Source organism: Camelus bactrianus, chromosome 2 (assembly GCF_048773025.1).
Source record: "Camelus bactrianus isolate YW-2024 breed Bactrian camel chromosome 2, ASM4877302v1, whole genome shotgun sequence".
Classification (NCBI taxonomy): domain Eukaryota; kingdom Metazoa; phylum Chordata; class Mammalia; order Artiodactyla; family Camelidae; genus Camelus; species Camelus bactrianus.
In genome coordinates this window covers 15,725,537-15,745,372 of record NC_133540.1, presented here as the reverse complement: position 1 = coordinate 15,745,372, position 19,836 = coordinate 15,725,537, and the positions used below count along the sequence as shown (strand labels likewise).

Here is a 19,836-nt window from a genome sequence, read left to right as displayed (position 1 = left end):
CTGTTGGTGGCACCCTTCCCCTCTTCCCTGCTACACACACACACACACACAGAGCCACAGCAGTCTTCCCAAATCACAAATTTGATTACATCACCCCCACTTCAAACCCTTCAGAGTCTCCCTGGTGGAATTCTAGCCCCACCCCAGACACTGCTTGCCCAGCCTCACCTCAGTACACAGGTCCCCAGTGACCTCAGGGGCCCCCTGACTTGCTCCTACTCCCCACTTGTCTCCAGGCTCATTTTGACTGTTTCCCAAGGAAGCCTTCCCTCCTTCCAACTACCACAATTTGTTCCTCTATTCCTAGAACATTCTAGGCTAAGTCAACTTCTGACAATGCTAAGCTCACAAGAAGCAAATACATTTTGCTTACTAATGTGGGTCCACACTCTCTCCCCTAGACACACAGAAGTGCACGTGTTATGAATAAATGAATGACGGGGTGGGTCTCAAAGGGACAGACATACCTACTCTCACCCGTCCCGACCCTTGTGTCTGTAGAATATCAGAAGAAAAACCAGAATTACCTTTCCTGAGGGTCACTTTCTGATGACACCCTTCACTGACTACTGTGTCAGTTCTAGTAAAACCCAAGCTCTTCCAAAGCCCTCCATCCCGGACTCTCTCCAGTGTCCTCACCAGCAGGGGAACCTTCCACCCTGGACCACACAGGGCACTCTCCCCGTTTCCCCACGCCAAAAGCCTCCAGGCATCTGCTAGGGCTGCACCTGCCACCTGAGCCACATTCTTGACTACTTCTCCTGGCTGACACTCTGTCCTCACAAATGAATATAGAGTCCATTTCTTCCAGGAAGTCCTCTCTGATAATGTCCTTTAGGTCTTGATTGGGCTTCATCTATAGCAGCAGTACATGGTGACCAACTGGGTGTTTGCCCGCTCCTTTGAGACCACGAACTCTTGGAGGCCACGTGGGAAGGAGTGAGAGATTACAAGAGGGGTGCGGGAAGCAAAAAGCAAAAATCACAGCCCAAGTCCCAAATTCAAGGATACTTTCTCAGGAAAAAGTATAAACAATTTCACACGTGTGCAATTTGGCTACTGTTTTTGTGGCTTGTGGACAGCAAGAACTTGGTGTTCTAGTCCAAAACCCAGATTACATGCAAAGAAATGTATATATTCATATCAAAGGAAACCAGAGCTGCTCAACAACAGTTTGCAGTTAGAATTGAAAGGAACTTTGATAAAGGCAATCTCTCTCTCTCTCTTCCTTCTTTTCTGGCATCATATAATTTTAGAAGTATTTGCGTGACCAACAGATGGCTACAGCCCGTGATTCTTCACTGGAGTGTTTGGGGCTGAGGAAGATCAGATTACATTCACTGCGTAAATGCAATCACACCAAAACACTGATAGGTGCCGTGGTGGTGGAGATGATGTTCCAAAGCAGGCAACCTTATTCTGTAAGAGAACTCTAAATAGAAAGTAAGAAATGCAATGTTCTGTAGTCAATTTCATTTGCTATATGGGTCATTAATTGATAGTATATCTTGTCTAATGAAACCCAAAAATAAATTGTCAACGTCGATTTTCTTCATCTGACCATTTTATGCTAACTTTGGATATTAAACCCTCACTCCATAAGTAAAACTCAGGCCTACGCTGCAGCACAGTTACATCCCGTGGAAGAAAGCCGATCAAGGGAGAACTGGAGAGTTTCCCTTCAGAAGCTGCTAAGTCTGGTTTTGCACCTGTACGTCATTTGCAACCACGTCATTGAGAATGGAGAAAACCTAACAACTGTGGGGCGAAAAGCACTGCGGTGCTTCAGAAAAATCAAAGAACGCTGAGCTTTGTGAAACAGTCCCGAGGCACTTAAATCGTACTTTTTCTGAAAGGCTCCAAAACTGACCCAATTCACCATTCCAGGTTCAACAGGGAGGTACCGGAATTAGTAGAGAAAACATGCCCTTGAAGTCTGACAAGGCCTTGCTTGAATTCTGCTGCAGCATTTACTAGCCACTAAACGGACCAATTCCTTAACCCTCTGAGAAGGCTTCCCGATCTGCAAAAGGGGGCTGCCACCGCCCACCTGGGAGGCATGGATGTGAATTCAACACGCAAGTAGGGCGGCCGACTGGTACCTGACACGGGGCCTGGCTAGTTTCCCTCCGCTGCCCTTCTCCCCCTTTAAACTTGCACTGTTCCCCCGGTAAGGATCAAGACCACGGAACAGAATGCCTGATTTTTCTGTGTATCCCCGGATAAATGACTTACCCTTAGGAGGCCAGAAAAACTGCTTCCTCCCCAGTCACTATCAACGTTCTTAAGATTCTGGGTATTTTTAACTCTATTTTCCAGGGAGATTATTCCAGAACTTTCCAAGCACCATTCTCCAGGTTGGCTCCCCTCCCAGCACCCATCCTTTCTCACTTCAGATACTCTGTATGATTGCCTTCTGTTCATGGGAAAGCGAGTCCGGTAGGGTGGGGACTCCCAAGGACTCCCCCCTCCCTCACAGGTGAGTGTGACTACCTTCTGCCCACTCCTCACTCCAACTCCAGCTTCTAAGAAGTCTACCCTCCAGGACCCTGCAGACTCTGCATCTTCCCAAGACACACACGTGGCCACGACCCTCCCTTCAGATTTCTTCCTGGCTGGCCCTGCACACCCCCCGGCCCCTTAAAGATAAATGGCATTAGGCTGAAAATCGCAAATGCCGCTGACTGACACACCAAAGCTGCATGGTCTGGGCTTTCCTCCAACCCAGGCAGGGCCCTGCCCCCCCTCAGCCTCAGTCTGCAGCTCTTGAGATGATCTAATTCACATGCAAGGCTATGAACACCAGCTAATAATGACGACTCCCAACGTGTATCTATAGTCCGGCTCCTTCACATGAGCCACAATCTCATAGACACGAGTGCCTCTTTGAAGTCCTAACTTGGATGACAAATGGCATCTTAAAAATGCCTCATGTTCACCATTTACTCTGGAATTCGATTCCTGGCAGGTACCTCCCAGACTCCCCATTTTAGTAACAGCCCCAGCACCCAACTATGTGTTTGAGGTCACATTCAATTTCCAATGTTCCCTCCCCTAATCCCTGCCCTGGAATCAGTCCTATTATTTCCGTCGCTAAGCCCATCTCAAATGTGGTTCTACAGGGACCATGGCCGTAACCCCCCAAGTTCACAGCATGGTACACTGACTAACAGTCCTCCGTAGGGTGCTCCCTGGATGGGGAGGCATCTCCTGCCACTGGTCACCTCAGAAGGCACTGGATTCTCACAAAGGAGGCCCAGGAGAAGGGACTCAAGGTTCTCCCGTGGTCTGAGCTTTGAAGGGCCCGAGGTCTGGGGGAGCTCCTAATTAGCAGACACACTTGCCAGTGAGCAGATGAGGATGGAGGAACCCAGGCAAGGCTGTTCTCACTCCAACCCCTGGACTCTCGGGAGCCACGGGAAAGGCCTGTGTCCAGGGCACAGCCCGGCCATCACAGATCCCAGCCAGCATTAGCCAACACGGACAGCCTAGACTCCATCTAATTGTGACACTTACTTCTGTTCTGTTCCCCAACCAGAATGTGATGGACTCATTCAGATATTATGGCCTGTCTCAAGCGATAGAAATTCAGTGATAAATGAAGTGTCCACATTTGGACCAGAGCATGAAAGGAGAAACAAGGCCTCATGTTCAGCATGATGGTGGTGGCCAAACCCTTCCACCGAGTGAGATGAACCATGATGGGGGTGAGAATCCAAGGTCCTAGGTCGGCCAAAACTTCTTCCTTCAAGGTTGGCTGGGGTGTTGCAGACTCCCTACCGCAAACTAACTACACGGCCGTCAGTGGTGGACATCAGCTGCAACAGACACGGAGTCAGCTATTTATGCCAACATGGGTTAAAAGTAAAGGCCGGGGCAGGGAGGCCTGCACGGCTGCTGAGGCAAAGCACAGACCCGGCTCTGAATGCCCACTGGCTGGAGAAGAGAGGAAGCTACGGTCCCCTTTAGCGGTCGCTGTGTCAACAAGATCCAGGTGAGCCAGCTACTTAGGAGAAGGCCATGTTTTCCTGATACTCAGAAAAACCAGCCTCGTAAAGGGAACACAAGAGTGGCATGGATTTTAGACCCCCCTAAGCCACTTTATGAAGGCAAAGTAAAGTAAATGGCACAGGGATGTTGAATGCAAAAAAAAAAAATTAAATAAGTAAACGGTGACTGCTTCCTCCAACAGCGTCCCCTGCAGCTGCACACCCATGAGCCTGCCACTTTCTCATCAGTGACCGCTGGCCAGGAAGTGCCATCACGCACGTCACACAGTGACAGCCAGGAACCGCGTGAAGAGCACGTTTGTGTAAAAGCAGGAATCGAGCAAGATGCTGCAGAATTTGACTTTACAAGTTTAAATACTCCATGAAAAGAATCCCTCAGCAGCCGCCTAAATCAATTCGCATCTCACTTCTTGAAAACAATCAAACAAATTTAATAAGGGCGCATTTGTCACCAAATATAAGGAGGACCAAACAGGTTCCTCAAAGCAAGGAATTTAACAGGTATCAAACACCAGTGGGTGATGTGCTAACAAAGCAAATATTCCAAAAAATTAGAAAATAAAAAATGACTAGGATAATACATGGATCAATGTAACTGTTAAGTTTTTGCTCTTTAAAGTGATGGAGACAGTACGGAGGGCAATCTGGATATTTCCAATGCAGGGTGTGCACAGCCCACATTTTCAGACGCAACAACATGCTCACTGGGCAGTACAAGAGAAAAAGAATAAAGAAAAAGGAAAGGAGGAACAAGAGAAAATTAGAAACACACAAGAACAAAAATGATTTTGACAGCATGTACAAGAATTTATGTGAGTGTGTGAGGCCAGGGATGCTGGGACGGTGAGACCCACACTCACCTCCTGCTCCAGGGAAGGCAGGGGCCTGAGGGGAGCGGCGCTGCCGGGGGACCCCAACGTGATCAGCGCCCCTAACCAAAACTCCACTTATATGCGTCTAGGCAGCTTTTGAGCTACAAATTGTGGTCGCATTTCAGGCTGGACAGTATTACTCACTTCCACCAAGAGTAGCAGGAGAGAATTAGGCTGTTCCTGTACCAAAGCATTGTTTAAAAAATTAATGACTGTGGAATAGTGAAAGCAAAAATTGAGTAAAAGTGACTGGAGGAGAATGTGGTTGACCCGAGCTCACTGGCCACGTTATCTCACTGACGTTAAGATGCTGGCTGAGCCCTTACGGTACCAAAACAGACAGACCCACCAGGAGGGAGGTTTAATGCGCTGCTGTATTTTGATGCCGGGAGCCATGCCTGGTACACGAGGTTCTGGGTAAACAATGGTGACAGTGTCAACCACTATGGGCTAAGCACACATCCAGCTACTCCGCCAAATCCCAAGGGCAGACTTCAAAAGGCAAAAACAAGTTGGCATTCTCTGGTGGGTCTGCAGAGTCAGAGCCAAGCAGTTGCTGAGCAAAAATGTCACCAGTGCCTCCTATGACAAAAGAGGAGGCACTGGCCTGGGGCTGGGGCAGGGCTCTAGGCTTCCACTGCTCACCAACCAATCTGTCCAGGGGGAGAACGTGGTCTCTGCGTATGTTGCACCTATGCACCTACCTTGACTGACGCCTGGGGGCTCAGCAGGAGGTGACATGTGAGGTGAACGGAGCCAGCCTCGGTGTAGCACAGTGCTGGCAGCTATGCCCTCAGCAGTGCCCAGGCTCCTAAACCTGACACCTCATCTCCAAGGAGCAGAAGGGGAGTGAGGGCATGAAGATCACAGGGCCCTGTGAGGACAAGTACAGGCCATGACATGCCTTGCCTCTTCCTTAAGCCATAGAGTTATGTCCGGGAGGAACAGAAAATTCATCCAGAGCCCGCTAGGCACCTCACACACGTGGGGGACTCGGGTCCCTTGTGCCTATCACTCACAGGGCTGGTCTGGACATTCTTTTTATCAATTCTCTGGCATCTTCTCCTCCAACTTACCAACAACCAGAAAGTAGAATCTGATCTTAGTTAATTTCAAGAATCACAGAGCACCGCCTCCACAGTGGGCCCGGCATCCGTGCCAGGTCCTCCAACCGTCACCTGTCAGACCGCCATGAGTACTCTCCAGACTCAAGGCCTGAGGCCGTAGGCCGTGGGCACACAGCTTCCCTCACTCTCCCCAGCAAAGGGGGACCACCTCTCGGCAAAGGCATGTCACCCTCTTCTGCACGATGGACAGCACTATAGATACACGGGGAAACAGAGCAGATGGTGGGGGGGGTAGGCAGCCCAGAAGAGCTCGTCTGTAATTCCGAGACAAAGTGGGGACATTGACTTAATCACAGGGACAAAGTGAGGATGAACATTTCCCTGCTCTTTCCCATACTCCGTGATACGCCTTTCCCTGCATAAGGAGTTCATTCGGAGGTCCCTGGCGGTGATTCTGATGTCCCAACATGGCATGCTGGCTGTCGGGCAGGAAGAGAGGGCCTGAGCCGAACAGGTGCTGGGCCTGGGAGGCAGGAGACACCGGCTCCAGCCCCAGCTCAACCAGCGCCTCGTTCTACCTCTCGGGATTCAGCATCTCATCTACAAGCAAAGGGATGAGACTATCTTAAGACAGGCTGCCCAACATAAATGAAATGAGAGCCATGTAAAGAAAGTTTCCCAGTTGCCACATTTAAAACGGTAAACAAAGAAACAAACCAACAAACAAAAAACAAATACTAGAAAATGATTTTAAGAACAAATCTTAACCTACTGTATGTAAAATACTATCATTTTGACATGTAATCAATATAGGAAGTGATAAGATAGTTTACATTCTTTTTACTAGACAAGTCTCAGCGTCTGATGTTCATTTGACCTACAGCAAATCTCAGCTCAGAGCAGCCTCCTCCCAGGCTCTCCTAGCATCAGTGGCTGTGGCTAATCTATTGGACAGCAACTCCAGGGGTCCCACCAGGGTCCTGGCTGAAAAGCTGGAGTAAGTGTCCACAATAACACTAAAAGGATCTCTCTGAAACAAAGGCGGATTCACTTTTAAATGTCTGTAAACCGGCGGGCTGCACCTCCCTCCACCCTTAGCTACAAGAGAGTCCTCTTCCTTGCTGATCCCTTTCTGGATGTAGGGAAGAAACCCGGCACACAGCCAGGGTGGACTTGCCTCCAGGTAAACTTACCTGCTTTCTGTGTCCAGTCCCATGATGTCCTCCTTCTCAAATGGGATGCAGAGAAGGAGGCTCTTGTCCCCAGAATTGTCGGATGCACCGTCCAGCCCTTGGACTTGGGCAAGATGAAGAGTGACTCAGTGAAGTCGTCGATCCTCTTCTCCACCACCCTGCAGTCCTCGTAAATTGAAGGCCACTTCGGTGCGCGGCTGCTCGGCCACCTCCCCATGCAGCAGAAAGTCAAAGAGCTGAGAGTCATAGAGCGTGGTGCCATACAGCTCCTCTGCACGTGGAGCTTTTCGAAGCCTTGGCCGAGAGGCAGTCAGTAATGATGACAAGGCCCAAGACCTTGCGGTGGGTCTGGAAGTCGCTCCACCCATTCTTGGGCGCATAGTGGTGCCTGTAGTGGATACAGTTTGCCCACTGCGAGCCGCACGGACTGATCTGACTCACCAAGGTGATTCACTTATAGATGCAAAAGAAATTCTCCTCTGAGATGATCCCCACGTGTTCGACCACCACGGGGAAAGTCTGGTGGTCCTCAGCACACTGCACGTAGTCAGGGATGCTCATGTTGCAGGCCCTGACGAGAGGGGAGAGGAGATCGAGGTACATACTGTACTGTGGGCTGCAGGCCCATCTGGGTTGCGGTGACCTGGTGTGTACCAACCAGAAGGCAAGGGAAGCTCAAGTAAATCCGGGGGTACAGTTTGTCCTCAGAGTCTTCAAATGGCTACCGTAGCTCGGATCACATTACCCAGCTTTTGGTCTAGGCTTCCTGCCCTGCAGAGAAGGGTCATTTCTTGTTTTCTGTTTCCAAGCACCTACCAAGGCCCTGATGCAAAGTCACTGCTGAAAAATGCTGAATAAGGAAATGAACAAAGGAAGTGCTTTCCCCAACCTCCTTCAGCAGAATATAAAGAAAAGGACTACAGTGGGATCAAAAGATCTGGTTTTCTATCCAATTTATTTGAACTCCTAAGCTTCAGAATAATGGATAAGAAAACTTGCCTTGGGGAGGAGGGTACAGTTCAGTGGTAGAGCACGTGCTTAGCATGTACGAGGTCCTGGGTTCAAACACCAGTACCTCATTTTAAAAAATGAAACAAATAAATAAACCTAATTACCCTCCTGAAAAAATATTTTTTAATTCAAATTTCAAAAAAAAACCTTGCAATTGACACAACATTGTAAATTTGACTATACTTCAATTAAAAAAAAAATCTTTCTCTTACATGAATATATCTGGATTACAGAAGTTTGCAAATGTAAAATGCCTAGGGTACCACCTGCATATAAAGGGGTGACTGTACAAATTTAGTATCGCTCCTTTATGAGCTATATTTCCTTTGTGGGGGTTATAAATTCTTAGAGCTAAATTTCTCAGATTAAAAAATATAAACATTACCTGATTCTCAGGACTGCTGAAGAATCAGATAACCCTATGAAAGCATCTGACCCACAGAGGTTACTCAATAATGTTTGTTGTATGAATGAATAAACCAGCAAAGTGAATGCTGCTCCCTGCCACAGACCATCATAATGGTACTGCCTGGAAATCCCAAGCCCACGTTCCACCCGTCTCGACACTAACCATGTGGGTGACCTGGTCAGGCCTGTGTGATTCTCTAAGCCCCAGTTTAATCGTGAATAAAATTAGGGCAATAAAACAAACCTCAAATTGTTAGTGAGTCAGTAATGAATTGTACCCCAAACTTGCAAGTTGGAACCATTAAGGAAAACTATACAAAGGGTCCATAGGCCCTCTCCATATTATCTCTTACAACTACATGGGAATCTACATTATATCTCAAAATAAAAAGTCTAATTTTTTAAAGAGGCTATTGAGGTTAAATGAGCTCACTGTCTCAAATAAGGAACACAAAGCACAAATAGGACAATGCCCAGCACATGAGATACACTCAGTTAACATTCCCACTCAACCCATTGGTCCCTCCAACTTCAGAGCAAGAGGATGGGTCCTCGTGGCAAGAGGCCACTGCACCTGAAGCTAACAAAACTAATGGTGCCCACTTCCAAGAGCTCCTGTCATCACCCTTGTTCTAATTTTCTATTTGTAATTTTTTTCTTTTTATTAAATAGAAAGTCCCAATTGCATAGCCTTCACCTGACTAGATATCATGATGGCAGCCCTTCAAAACCTGACCACAGAGATCATGATGGCAGCCCTTCTTGGTGAAACAATAAAATGAAAAGCCATTTCCACAAGACCTCTGTGTAAATCTACTAGGGAAATTAATCCTGGACTGAGGAAGAGGACTAGGGAGGAGGGGGCAATCAGGCGCACAGAAAACTATGGGCCACCTGTCCCACGATGGACTTTAGACTCAACCCTCACCCTCCAGGAAATTCAAAATACACACCGACAGATTGCTATGGACAAGATTTTTTTTTTTTTAAACAAATCCCTGAATCCCGGGCAGGTCTTATTTCTACCGAAACACAAATGGATTATGTGTATAATGTTTCACAAAAGCCCTAAAATATTATCACGCCAACTTGACACATCAAGAAAAACTGAGGTAGAGAAGTTTATCACATTGTACATGATTAGAGAGAGGCCACGTCAGACACCGTATTTAAATCCAAGCCACTGCTCCAGTGCTCACACTAGAAAGTGACATACTGCACCTTTCCTGCCCTCTCCCTGCAATAAATCTCTGAAGAGTCTTTTCTGTGCCACCTGGAATCACAATCACATCAATTTTCCACAAAGTGCTATGTCACTCCTTGGAGGCTGTATCAAAATCTAAAGGGTTGGGATGGGAGGAGTGATTTGCATTTTCTGTTTCTCAAAGGAAACATGGCTTTAAAAGAAACTGAAAAGCACATATCTAGTCTAAGCCCTCATTGTGCAGAGAAAAAAATGGAGGCTCAGAAGAGATGAGGAAAGGTCCTTATTAATAAATATATCCTCTGCGCAGCACCAAGCCAGCCCTGGGCACTGCTGGGGGAGGATCTGGGAGACCCAGGAGAATGAGTGTTAGAAAAAGGAAAGAGAATAAGCATAAAAGGCCCTGTCTCTACACCACCATACCATGGAATTCCACCAAATTACCAAGTAAGGGTGCAGCCAATATTAAGGTGGGCTAAGCAGGTTATAGAAACCTGGAAGTCTCAACCATATTGGAAATTCCAACATTTGCTATGTTTTTTTCCCAGTTCAAGCATCAACTCAGTGGGAACTCTGTACCAGGGACTACACGAGGCCTGGAGTTCTCCCAAATACAGACCTCTATTACCACGTGTACAAACCACATAAAGGCCACCAGAAGAAAAGCACCCACAGATGGAATTACTGAAACTGAAAGCAGCCAACCAGCATATATTACTAAGAAAAATGGTGCTCCTAGAAATGGACTCATGGACATAGAAAGCCAACTGTGGTTAGCAGGCAGGAAAGGGGGGATTAACAGATACACGTTAATAAATATAAAATAAATGACAAGGACCTACTATATAGCACAGGGAACTATATTCAATTTCTTGTAATGAGTTGTACTAAAAACAATCTAAAACATATTTATACACATATGCATATGTTTATAACTGAATCTCTGCTGTACACCTGAAACTAACATTGTAAATTGACTACACTTCAATAAAAATTAATTTAAAAAAATAAGTAAAAATAAAAGCAACGCCATTAAGAAAAAATAAAAGAACACTCTAATCCCCTTAGCTGTAGCTGCTGAAGAATTTTGGTTGCAAGCACCAAGTCCACTGGATCACTCCAGCACTGGCTGTCACTATTTCTGACCATCAGAGAGTCACTTGGCTTCACTGAGGTTAATTTTCTCTTCTGTGAAAGGCTACAGTTGCAACTAATGATGTATAGAATCTCATCATTCACAAGCCCAAAAATTAGTGAGGACTTCCCATGGGCCAGGCTCTGGAGAGATGAAAATATAGGGTCCCAGTTATATTCATGGGTAGAAGAAGTTTATGCCATAAAGACATTAATTCTTCCTATTTTGATAGACAGATTCATTGCAATTCTGATTAGAATTCCTACCAGATTTTTCATGGAATGTAACAAGTTAATTTATGGTCAAGAATAGCCAAGAAACTTCTTTAGAACCACCACTGGGGAGGGCTGGATTGGTCATTCATTTCCACTGGTCTTTCTGATGTGATGAAAACGTTTAGGATAATAATTGTTCCACAACTGTAAATATGCTAAAAGCTGCTGAATTGTACCATTTAAATGGGTGGACTTCATGGTGTGTGAACAATATCACAATAAAGCTGTTATATGAAAAAATATTTCTTGACAATTATTTTTCCCTCTATACTACTTAGTCTGCCCCACAATTTAAGAAAAACAAAAAACCAAAACAAACCAAACTGTGCCAGGAGCTCTTTAGGACTGCAATGTCCCTGGGTCTCCAACGCCTCTGGTGGTGCTGTTCCTGTTAACACACCAAGCTGGGCTGGGCTAGTTAGGGAATGTAACTGTCTTTTTAAAATCGATGGTGTCACGTTTCACCCTGGGAGAGGGAAGGAAGGAGGATGACACAGCCTTATGCCTTCAGCTCATTTTTAACTGAACCAAGCCCTGCTTTCAACACTGTAATCCCTCTCACTATAAAAACACATGACACCAACAAGCACCGCCATCATAACACCTGAAAGTGTTCAAGGTACTTACCTGGGGCAGAAACACTGAGGGAGGAGACAGAAGCTCGCTTGGCACTGAGGATCCCTATTCCCGACTCCACCAGTAGCTGGGCTTTACAGCCGGAGGCTCTCAGCCCAGGGAGCAGCGCAGACGCCACTGAGCTGTTCCTCAGGGAGCGGGAAAGGAAGACCAGGGCAGCCCCGGAGTCGCGGGGCAGGGAAATGGGTGGAAACGCGGGCTGCAGCCCCGCTCGGAGGCCATCCCCAGCCCCAGCCCAGCTGCCCCGTCCGGGTCCGCAGACCCCGCCCGCCTGGGACGCAGCCCGCCCAGTTGTGGGGACCGGCCGGTGGCCGAGGAGAGGAAGCCCGGGAGGAGAGGACTCGCGGGCGAGAGAGGGGAAGGGGACGCCAGCAGCGGACTGAGGGGAGCCTGGCTGGGTGAGAGGCGGCAGGTGCACACCTGGCCCCGGGAAGCTGTGGCACTGGGGCACTGGGGCAGGTGGCGCGGGCAGAGGGGTCTGGCCCGAGCAATTCAGCTGAACACAGGCTGACTCACGCCCTCGTGGTCTGTGACACGCGGACCGACCTCCCGCAGCCACCTGACCCTTTTCCCGGGAGACCCCACATTGCACTTCCACAGCCAGAGGCACCGGCCCCGGGCAGGAGCTAAAGGCCTGCCGGGCGACAGAGCTGAGAAGCCTTTGGGGCTAATCCCCGGCTCGGAGATGGAGCTTCCAACCCGCCGTCCAGCTGACACCGACCGCCCATGCGCAGGAGGGCCAGCAATCCGCTCTGGGTTCTGCGAGAGAAGGTGGGGCAGTGAGGGAGGGAAAAGATGGGAGGGGGAGGGGAGGAGGGAAAAAGTGGAGGGAGACAGATGGACAGGAAGAGCAGAGTGAAGGGAGGGATCTGGAAAGGGTAAGGTCCTAGCGGGGATGGAGAGAAAAAGCTTTACCACTGGTGGCACCCTGAAGAAGGCGGCAGTCCTGCCTCTGTACCCTTCTGTAACACTTCAAGGCCCGCAGCTCAAGTTTTACCTCCCTGATCCAGCCCTCCATCCGATGCTGCTGCAGAACCCCTACGGGTATCACACCTGTTGCCCCCAAGCGGAGCAGGGTTTTCTGTTGGTCTGGGAACCAAGCACCCGCAGATGTTGTCGCTCAGAACTACCTTGGGAAGAGTACATATTCCCCTTTTACACGCTGGGAAACAGGCAGGCACGATCTTTGCCTTAGCTCCACTGTCCCAGGTGTTGGGCTGGCAGGGAGCGGGGTGGTTCAAGATCAGAGCCCCAGACAGAGCAGACTGCCTGAGTGTTGGTGCATAGTCCCCATCCGTCCTGGGTAAACCACACTCCACCCTAGTGGAACCATCAAGGGCTCACAGTAGTTCCCTGGGTGTGGGAGAGCTGTCCTCATGTGAAGGAAAAGCCCAGCTGGGCTAACAAGCTAAGTCACAAATCTAAGTGTGATAAGTGTCGGTTTACTGATCTAAATTCTGCTGGGCTAACTCGTAAATCTGAAGTTTAGTGTCAGTTTACTGGGCTAACAAGCTAAGTCGTAAATCGAAGCTCAAAGTGTCTATTACAAGTTGACAAGCACCAGTGTGCTGATTCCTTCCTTTTTGTTGCTTGAGCCTTATTGGCTAATACACCCTTACTTGTAATTAACCCTTTAAAACTTCATGTGTATGTCTTGGAGGTGGGTGCTCAGAACTTCGGAGCAGAAGACCCGCTGAGCCTGCCGGCATAATAAATCTGAGTACGCCAACACTCCGAGTGGTGATTGTTCCTTGGCTGGCCTGTTGTTTCCATAAAACTCAGTTCCAGTGCCCAGCTTGCTAGGTATATAGGAGTGCTACCAAATCCAAATTCATTCTCTTCAGTGCAGGACAGGCCAATAAGTTGGGAGACCAGGTGTTGGGGCATGGAATAGCAAGTTTCTGTAGACCTAGATGGCAAACTAATGTCCTGGAAAACCATCTCCCCAAGTCAGAATTCAGGCTCCTTTCCTACGTGCTTGGTTGTTGCAATCTTCTTGGTGTAGGAATTCCTTCTTGTTAGAATCCTTTGTTCTTGCAGCTATCTGCCTGGGTCAAATCTCTGTAAACCTCTAACAAAACAAAAGTTATTTTCTATTCTGCAATTTCTTATCTTTTTATGAATGAAAATGTGTTAAATATACTTAAAGATCAGAGCCTTCAGAATAGGTTCTCCTGTATATTTCAGGCTCTAAGCAACATTGTTTTACAAGCAAGATGAAGCCTAGGAGACAGAGCATAGGGTTAAAGTCAAAGGAACAGATCTAATATGGAGTCAGATTTGTTCTGTTCTATTACCCAGGCAGAAGCCACTTGAGGATTTAAATCCCTTTAAGTTAAAAATAACTAAAACTTTAAAGGAATTTGCATACATAGGTGGGAATGTTCATAGCATATCTGGAAAAGCACCCAAAGGATAGTAAACAGTGGCATCTCCAGGGAGGGCTGAAAGAAGAGAGGATGAGGGAAAACTTCTTTCACTTGTGTATTTTTGTGCTCTGTTTGAATTTTTTTTAACCATTTGCATGTATTTCTTTTTCAGTTAAAAAAATGTGTAATGGAGCAAAGGAGTAACTAGCTCAGCAAATACAGCAGCCATGGAATCACTGAGTCATCACTTTTGATTTAAGCCAGGAAGCATTTATTGACTCACCTATGTGCCCAGTGCTGTTTTAAGACTTCTTTTTTTTATTTTTATTATTATTATTATTATTATTATTATTATTATTATTATTATTATTATTTTTATTTTTATTTTTATTTTTATTTTTATTTTTATTATTATTATTATTTTATGAATTAATAACAAGGTATCCCTCACCCCTGCCCATGGCTGGTGGAAAACCAACTGAGTTTTTATTGAGTTGTTTTCCAAGGAGTAGAGATGAGTTATAAACTGAACACATCTTCAGGGCAAAACAGTCGGAGTGGTTTTCCAGCAGGCCAGACAGCTATCAAGGGTTTTCAATAGAGGCCCCCAGAGGCTGAGAGAGAAAGCCTCGAGGACCCTACAAAAAGCTGCCCAAACTGTCTTCTCCATGGCAATACTGAAATAGGAAAGAACAAATCTGACTCCATATTAGATCTGTTCCTTTGACTTTAAAAAAGCCAAGTTAATACTCTCCGGTCTTTTCATGGGTTATGATGTCACAGAGGAGATGGACAGGTCAACAAGGAACCACTCTGCCGTGATCACGGAGCCGGGGAGCGGGATGGGCGGCAACATGTGTGACGCAGTTGTAGCCGTGCCCGCGTTTCTAGGCAGGTACACAAAGTCGCCTCGACAAGATGTCAAACACTTGTGCCCACGTCCTCATCACCTGACATGTATTAAAGAGAAATGGAAATGTATAAAAGGCCAATACCCTTGGTGGGTACACCGTCCAAAGAGCAAATTCACAGTTTGACAACTGGCCATCTCGGTTCCCTGGGCTTCATTCTTGGAGAACCTTAAAAACCACTCCTCTGTCCTTAAGAAGTGCTGCATATTTGTCCTATCTTTGGCTCAGGGATGGAGCACGTTCAAGTGAACTTTAATGTCTGCACAGATTTGACTGTCTTTCTCCAGGTTCACTTGTCCATTCTAAAGAGGCCTGAGCTAAGTCCATCCTCCATAAGATCTATTCCCTCCAGTGACTGCTCATTGAGCCTGCAATTAAGAGCCAGCAGAACAAGAATGTCCTTAGCTAAAAAGTCCACCCACCCTTAACTGCTTTCTTAATCTCCTCTCCTGGCTAATTGCAACAGACTATCACCTCCCTCCACCAAGCTACCCAACTATGTCAGTTTGTCTCCCCAAAGAGAAGGTAAGGTCCATAAAAGAGGAAACAACTCCATAGTCACTTCTGAATTCCTAGCATAAAGTACTGTTAAGAAATAGAACTATGATTATGGCTTCTTTCCTATAAAACCTTTCTGGTTATTTGATTGAGACCTTGGAAGACAGGTGTTTGCAGTCAAGTATCTTGATCCTCAAGACTCTGGAGGCCTTTTTCGGAATGGCTGCTCACTGATTCATTCAAACCACAGTTTCTCATTCCAGGAGTAGCTGTGATTCTCTGCCAGGAGTTTGTGGTTACTCTCATGCCAGAAGAGCTTTAAACTATATCCTTACTTTGGATTTGTTATTTTTCCCCTCTTCCAAAAAAATTGACTTTCCTTAATGTCTTACCTTGAGGAATTTTTTTTCATAGTTAACCCTTTAGTAAACCATGCTTCTCGGGATGGGCTTGGCTTTACATATGATCAGTCATCCAACTCCCAGTGTGAGAGGACTCGGGCTCACCTCCTACCCTCCAGTCAAGGCAACTGAAACTCAGTACAGGAGCCAACAGGCACCCCAGGGCTTCTAAGGCTCGCGTATCACCCAGAATCCCTGCTTTCTTGTTTGTCTTGGCTTCTGAGGATTTCCCCTCACTTTCTTCACAATTAGCTGTGCAGCTTGAAAGATGAAGAAGGAAGGTTTTATTTCTTAATCAGCATTTTAAGAAACTTGTGTAATGAAGGTTTTCACGAGTTTCTAGAACCCTCCGTTGCCGAGACAGAAAACACACTAGATATTTTCTAAGTTTAGCTATCATGTGTATTTTTTCTTTTCTTTTGTTTTCTTAACTGCAAATAGACATTTTTTAATTAAAAAAAATAAGGCCCCAAATAGGATAGAGACTTGAAGGGGCATACAAAATTAAAGGGCAAAGACAGAAAAATGATAAATACTCTACAAGGTTAATATAATACTTACACTATGGATCAGATCAGCAATTCTCAGTAACAGCTAATTGAAATATGTCCATGAGGTAAAACGTCTCTCCTGTCAGGAGATGGCTAACAGAAAATACAATTAAAACAACAAACTAAAATTCTAAGTCTGGCGAGGTACAGAATTCTACCAGCTAAATGTGTCTTCTTCTGGAAAAGAGGGAGGCTCACCAGCTCTTTACTGTGGAGCCGGAGCCCAGGGGATGGCGGTGAAGTGAGCTCTGTAAGTACCCAATAGCAAACTTGTGATGAATAAAGAGATGTGAGCTTTGATGACAGAGATGATACTACTATTCACTTGTCCTGTAAAGTATGTCTTCACGTTCAGTGATCAATACCTCGGCGTCCTCAGGGATTAAGATTATAGGAAAATTCACAGCCCGGGCCCAGACCTCCTCTTTGAGCTCATGACAATGCACTTAGATGTCTCAAAGGCAACTCGAGCTCCACCTGCAAAGAGCTGACTTCACGGTGCTCCTCCCATAGCCGTCCTACCCAGGGCCCCTGGTCGGGGGGCAAGGTCTCCCTGCCTCCCCCAGCTCAGGCCCATCACTCACAGATGTGACTGGACCCCACCTTCAGGGCCCAGATTTCCTCAGTCACCGAGTCCCACCACCCACACCTGACCTACCAGGTACTCACTGCCACTCACTCAGCACTGACTGTGTGCTGGGGACCACGCTGCACACTGTGCACACGTTATCTCACTGGATCGCCACAGCAGTCCTGGGAGGTCGGTACATCACTTCTTCAATTGATTAGATAAATTGTTTACTTCCTTGAGTGCATCATCCAAAGTGACACAGCTACTCAGCCACAAAACTGGGACTGAAAACCACTTGAAAATTCTACACTCCTACACCTGGCAGCCACCCTAATCTGACTCATCACATCACCTCCTGCAGAGCCTTCTAAATGTTTCTAAGCATTCTACAAGACAAAAGTGATCTACGAGAGCACCCCACTCCCCTACTAAAAATCTGTCAATGACGGTCCACTGCCCTTAGGAGAAAGCCCCACCGGGCCTGAGCACAGCCCAATGGCCCGGCATCCGCGTTCCCTGCGCGGCCTCGCCGCCTCACCCATCACACAGATCTACACGTGCCGTGTCCAGGACAGGGATGCTGACTCCGTACAACCCGGGGCTCGTCTCATTCAAACAATGATCACCTTCTTCAGTGTTCACCCTCTTCACTACTGACGGTCAGAAAAATATTTTCTCAGGATGAATCAATATCTTTTTTCTTACAATTTCCTGTCATTGATAATGAGCTCCATCCAAAATACAGAAGACCTAATTCTCAGTCTCCTTATCTGTAAAGTGAGAATAACAAGTAAATATATGAAGTTTTAAGTGAAATAATATACATGTGAGGCTGAGGGACAATTCCCAACATACAGTAAGCACTCAATATGTGCTTACTTAATATTAATAGGAATATATCGCATTCCAGCAACATTAACTCAATGTTTTATGGCTTTGTCCAACAGACTACAGACAAACATTTGGACGAACACCTTTGAGCAGATCAGCCCAAGCGTGCTGGGAGAGGTAAGCACTGACTCCAGTTACAGCTGCAGCCAACCAGCACTACGGGGCTGGGGCAGTTTGCTCAAACTCTTACATGTTGCTTGAGAATTTAGTTGTCATTAATGAATAAAGACAGGTGTTCTTTAGTCAAAATTCCTGAAACATATATCTTCAAAGATTGATGCAAATTTGATTTCAAGTACAAAACTCTCACTAGAAATTATTTGAAAATGATAGTCTTAGCTCCTCTGCACATCAAAAGGGCATGATCTTAATGTATCTGACTACACCAAAAGTGTTGTTTAAAGGAATTTAAGATGAAGCCATCCTAAATAAGCTCTCAGTATCATCTTCACAAAGCCCCACCCAAGGGTCTCATTTCTCACTTCCACATAGGTGTTCAGGTAGCTTAACCTGGGTCTTGGTTTCTTATAACACGGGGGTGGGAAGAGTTGTGGATAGATTTATGTAGCAAATATAAACCTAGAGTATTTGCTGTGTAGAAATCCTAGAAATAAACAAATTAATATATAGTCTTACCCTCAAGAAGCTCAGCCTTTCCATTTACAACAGCATTAAAAATAAAATGAGAGATACATTTAACAAAAATTTACAAGATTTGTACATTGAATATTTTGATGTATCACCGAAATAATACTTAAAAGATCTACATATATGGAACACATCCCATGTTCATGGAATGGTAGACAATATTGTTAAAAATGTTAAGACTCCCCAAAGTGAGTTACAAATTCAGTGGAATCCTTATCAATATTCCAGCTGACTTCTTTGCAAAAATTGAAAAAGTGATCCCAAAATTCATATGGAAGTGCAAGGGGCCCAGGTCAGCCAAAACAATCTTGAAAAAGCAGAGCAAAGTTGGAGGACTCACTTTAAAGGGTACTAAAAAGCTATAGTACTAAGTCAGAATGGTACTGGCATAAGTTTGGATAAATAAATCTATGAGACATAATAAAAACCCAGGGGGAAAAACTTACATTTACAGTCAGTTTTCCACAAGGGTGTCAACAACACTCCATTGAAAGAATAGTCTATTCAACAAATGGTGCAGGGAGTGCTGAGTATCTGCAGGCAAAAGAATGAATCTGGAATCTGGACCCCCATATTTTAAATAAATAAAAATTAATTCAAAATTGATCACAGACAGAAACGTAATAACTAAACCTATAAAATTTCTAAAAGAAGACACAGTATAAATCTTTGTGGTCCTAGGATAGGCTTTGCTTTCCTAGATACAATACGAAGAGCACAAGTGATAGAAGATAAAAGCAGATAAACTGGACTTCATCAAAGTTAAAACCTTTTTGTTACAAATTACATCATCAAGAAAGTGAAATGACAGGGGAAGGGGGTATATCAAGTGACAGAGTGCATGCTTAGCAAGAAAAATAAAATAAATCAATACATCTAATTACCTCCCCTGTAAAGAAATTGTTTTAATGCTTAAAAAACTAAAGTGAAAGGACAATCTGCAGAATAGGAGAAAAATTTTGCCAAGCATGTATCTAAGAAGAGACTAGTATTCAGGGTATATAAAAAATGCTTACAACTGAACAATACAAAGAAAATCGACCCAATGTTTAAATTTGCCAAGGATTTAAATAAATACACAAATGGCCGATAAGCACATGAAAAGAAGCTCAGCATCACTAGCCAAATCAAAATCAAAATGAGTTCTCATTTTACACCCACTAGGACGGTTTTAATCAAAACATG

At 45.7% G+C, this 19,836-nt stretch overlaps 1 protein-coding gene across 2 annotated transcripts in view; it reads right to left on the bottom strand.

Annotated features, from left to right (window-relative positions):
* The window catches only part of LOC141579566 (uncharacterized), a 145,890-nt gene that overhangs the window by 57,758 nt on the left and 68,296 nt on the right, over positions 1–19,836 (bottom strand). For both annotated transcript variants that reach the window (XM_074376182.1, XM_074376190.1), the window contains one exon: positions 7,143–7,913. The gene's annotated coding sequence lies outside the window, so the exon portion shown is untranslated. The remainder of the gene's footprint in view (positions 1–7,142; positions 7,914–19,836) is intronic.